Source organism: Aphelocoma coerulescens, unplaced genomic scaffold, assembly GCF_041296385.1.
Source record: "Aphelocoma coerulescens isolate FSJ_1873_10779 unplaced genomic scaffold, UR_Acoe_1.0 HiC_scaffold_46, whole genome shotgun sequence".
NCBI classification, from domain to species: domain Eukaryota; kingdom Metazoa; phylum Chordata; class Aves; order Passeriformes; family Corvidae; genus Aphelocoma; species Aphelocoma coerulescens.
In genome coordinates, this window is record NW_027183804.1 from 2,243,658 (window position 1) to 2,248,034 (window position 4,377).

The 4,377-nt window shown below is 62.6% G+C and overlaps 1 long non-coding RNA gene across 1 annotated transcript; it reads left to right on the forward strand.

The window, feature by feature from the left end:
- Positions 1 to 238: 238 nt before the first annotated feature.
- Positions 239 to 3,728, forward strand: LOC138101766 (uncharacterized). Its single transcript, XR_011147238.1, has 3 exons — positions 239 to 321; positions 3,256 to 3,339; positions 3,525 to 3,728. It is a non-coding gene; the product is annotated as an uncharacterized lncRNA (long non-coding RNA).
- The last annotated feature ends 649 nt before the right edge of the window (positions 3,729 to 4,377 follow it).

Genomic DNA, 4,377 nt, shown 5'->3' on the forward strand with positions numbered 1-4,377 from the left:
TGCCCGGCAGAAATGCCAAAGCCTTCCCTAAGGAGCAGGGAGTGCTGCCAGAGCACAGGATGCTGCTGCTGCTGAGCACGGCACGGCCCCAGGGCTGATGCCAGACAAAGCCGGGATGGGAGCCACAAACAACAGGAGGAGGAGGAGCGAGGGGGGAGGACGGCTGGAGGAGCAGGAGCGGGAGGAAGAGGAGGGATAAAGGGGAAGGGCGGGAGGAAGAGGCGGGCCAGAGGGGGCAGGAAGAGGAGCCTCCATGTGCATCCATCGCTCTCTGTGTCCGCAGCTCTCGGCCTCGGGAACACCGCTCCCCCCATCCCGCAGGTGACCGGGGAGGGGCAGCTCGCCCCAAATATCTTGGGCGGTGCCTGGGGTTGTTTTGGGAGAGGGGATTTTTGGAGCTTGGAGGACTCCAGCACCGAGCCCCAAATAGCTTTGTTGGTGCCTGGGGAAGGGGGGTTTGGTGGGGCGGGGGAGGGGAGGCGGATGTTTGGGTCTTGCAGGGCTCCGAATGTGAGTCGCAAATGCCCCTTGGGGGATATTGGGGAGCCCCCGGCACGCGGGGTTTTGGGGTCCCGGTGGCGACTGCCGGGAGAAATGGGATGGGGCGGGATGGGGCCCGGGAAGGGTGGGATGTGGATTGGGGTGTGGGATGAAGTGTGGCGGAGGGGGATGGGCGGGATGGGGCCTGGGATGAGGCCGGCGAAGGTTGGGGATGATGAGGCCGGGGGGACCCCAGTCCTCAGGGGCCTGCGGGGTATCCGCCAGCTCTGAGGGAGTTTTGGGGCACCCCTAATCCTGAGGGGGCGGTGCTGGCAGCGGGGGACACGTGGCTCCGGCACCTCTGGCCCCAGCTGAGCCCCCCCCGCCCCCAGCGCCCCCCGGAGCGGAATTTGGGGAGGGGGAGGTGGGGGCGGGCAGGCCGGGCCCCCCCGCGCTGTCCCGGCGGGGGCCGAGTGCGGGCGGGAGCCCCGCGGGGCCCGGCCCTGCCCGGGCACGGCTGATGCCGCCCGCCCGCGCTCCGCACTGGTCCGGACTGGTGCTCCCAGTGCCGTGCGGGGCGGGGCCGCTCTGGGGACCCCCCAGGGCACAGCGCGGCTGCTTTGGGGCTGTCGGCAGCGCCCGGCGCTGGGCATGGGGCGTGTGGGGGCAGCTGGGGCCGCACTGGTGGCACTGGTGGTGCTGGGAGCCCCCCCGGGCGCGGGGTGAGCGGTGAGAAGGGGGGCGGGTCTGGGACCCCAAATGGAGCGAAATGGGGAATGGAACCCCCAAAGGGAGCAGGAGGGGCCTGAAACCCCCAAAAGCAAGGCCGGGGGAGGGGAGGCGGGGATTGGGGATGGGGAAGGTGCAGAAGGGGGAGGGGAAGAGGGGGCTGGGACCCCCAAAGAAAGCAGGAGGGGGATGGGACACCCAAATTGAGCTGGAATGGGGCTGTGGATTGGGGGAACGCTGGGAAAGGGGAGGAGAGGGGAGGGTGTTCTGGTTTGGCCAAATTTAGAAATATATCCTCTGAGAGAAGGCACAACCACCCCTCCCCCACCAGGTTTGGGAAAAAATAAATTTTCCTCGAAGGAAAGTGGAGGAGATAAAACTATTTATTTACCAAACACACGGGAAAGGAAAATAACGCTAAATTGTAAAATCTGTTGCTGCGGAGGAAAAAACCTGGGAAAGTGTTAGAGTCCTCCCTTTGGTCTCCTCGGAGCTGGGGCTTGGCCCAGGGCCAGGCCCTCTTGTGCCCGGTGGAAAGTCCTCCCGATGTGCTCTGATGTTAAAGCAATCAAGCAGTCCAGTAGAAAAGGGGATTTTCCAGGGGAGGAAAAATTCAGCTCTCAGTTTCTCTCCGGAGAAAAAGCAGCTGAACAACTGGCCAAAAAAGAAACTGTTCTGGGCGCAGCCGGCCGGGTGCTTCCCCCCTCCCCTGCCACAGCTGGGAAACCAATTGCTATCTGTGTGTGACCTTGAACAAGCTGCAAACTGCTTTGAAAAAGTTTTGCTCAGTTTTTTCCTTCCCCCTCTCAAGCTCAGTTTAGAGGCATAGAAAGGCACAGGAATTAATTTCTGGGCATAGGCAGCGATATGGGATACACATCATAAGGTCACCCCAAGACAGAGGGAAAGGTGGGGTTGGGACAGAAGAAGAGCGGTTCCATGGGGGTGCAGCCCTGTCCCCCAGCACCTGAGCCCTGGAGCGATGCCCTGGGGCTCTGGGGAAGGGAGGGATCCGCACTGGGGGGGTCCCCAACCCCCCTGTCCATCCCTGGGCTGATCGGGGGCTCCCCCCACACAGCAGCCGGTGCTGCGGCAGCCGTGGGGCAGAGGGGGTGGGAAAGGGGGGGCAGGGTGGGAGTGGAGGAGGAGCGGGAGGAAGAGGAGGGAGAGAGGAGGGGGAGGAGCTGGAGAACCACGAGGTTCCACTGCCCGCCCACTGTGTCCGCAGCACCCCCAGCCCCGGTAGCATCTTCCCCCCATCCTGCAGGTGAGCGGGGAGGGGGAGCTCACCCCAAATCTATTGGGGGGTCACCAGGAGGGGTTTTATTGGAGGGGTGTTTGGAGCTTGCAGATTCTGGAATCGAGCCCCAGATGTCCTTGCATGTCCCTGGGAGGGATTTTTGGGCCAGAGGGGATATGTGGATCTTGCAGGACTCCAAAGCTGAGCCATAATTGCCCCTTGGGGGTCTTGGGGGGTCCATGTGAGGATTGCCCGGTCCTGGCGGGGTTGGACATTGGCTTTGGGGATCCCCAGGAGAGCTGGGGGCTGGAACACGGGACCCCTGGAGTGGGGAGAGCAGAGAGGGACGATACCAGAGCTGGGGGACCCCCAAGAGCCTGGAGGGGTGGGGGGCCTGGAGATGAGGTGGGGTTGGGATCTCTCAGCCCTAAAAGGGGCTGTGAGGAGAGGGGGGAGCCCCAAGTGCCTGGAGAGGCTGAAGAGGGAGACCCTGGGACCTCTGGGAGCCAAAGCAGAATTGGGAAAAAAGGGACCTGTGGGATCCCCAAACCCCCCCAGCATCCCTAAGCAGGACCCCGGAGAGGGGGATCCCCAGGACCCACAGGACCCCCAGCAGCCCTGACAAGGGGGACCCCCAGAACCCCAAAGTGAGGAGACTGGAAAGGGGGAACTCCTGGAGGCCGTTTTTGGAGTCACTCTTGGTTTTTTGTTGGTTTTATGGACACCAGGTACCCGGTGAGTTCCAGAGCTGGACTTGGGCAGGAGGAAGGCCCAACCCAACACACTCATCCCTTGTTTCTCCCCAGACCAGGATTTCCCATTCCCAACCCTTGGCCAGATGGAGGAGGAGGCTGTGAGGAAGAGGAAGATGCCCCGGGAGCCCCAGGCAGGTGAGGAGGAAGTCAGTGCCCCTTTCCCCCTCTCTCCTGCTCCATCTCCCAGCCCAGCATCGCCCCCGGCTGCAGGACAACCCCGCTGCCGACGCCGTCCTGCCGGGGACGGACTGGGGGGATCTCCTTCCCCTTCCCTGTGGCACGGAGGCAAATCCCATCCTCTCCTTGTCCTTCCTCCCCAGACAAGGAGCTGAGGACGGAGCCCAAGGAGGACAAATCCCCACGGCAGAACCTGATGGAAGAGGCCGTTTTGAGCGGCTCCACGGCGCAGGAATCCACCGGGGAGGAAAAGCCCCGGAGATCCCGCAGGAGGAGGGGCTGCAAACGCAGCCCAGGGTGCTCTGAGGAGGAAAGACCCACCCTGTGCCGGGAAGGCGGCCGGAGATCCAGCCAGAGGTCAGAGCTGGTGGTTCATGAGCAGCTTCACGATGGGGAGAAGCCCCACAAGTGTGGGGAATGTGGGAAGAGCTTCAGGTGGAGCTCCAGCCTGATCAATCACCAGCGCATCCACACCGGGGAGAAGCCTTACGAGTGTCCTGAGTGTGAGAAGAGGTTTCAGACCAGCTCCAGTCTCCTCCTGCACCAGCGGATTCACACGGATGAGAGGCCCTTCCGCTGCCCCGACTGCAGGAAGGGCTTCAAACAAAACTCCACCCTCATCAGGCACCGGCTCATCCACACTGGGGAGAGGCCCTATGAGTGTCCCCAGTGTGGGAAGAGCTTCTCAGACAGCTCTAACTTGACCAGACACCAACGGAGGCACCGCTAAGGGAAGCCCTGCGAGTGCCCCGACTGTGGGAAGTGCTTTGTCCTCTGCTCCAGCTCCATCTTCCATCAGAGGACCCACGTTTGGCAGAGCCCTGGTGACCCACATTCCCTGTGATCCGTGTTGGGAAGACCCCTGGCTGGTGCTCTCCACGTTCTCCTGGATCCCTGTAGGCACCTGGGTGAACGCAGGGGCAGGAACATCCATCGGGACTCAGATCAACATTGGAAATTCATTGGGAAGAGCTGATTTTTTACCTTTACACCCTA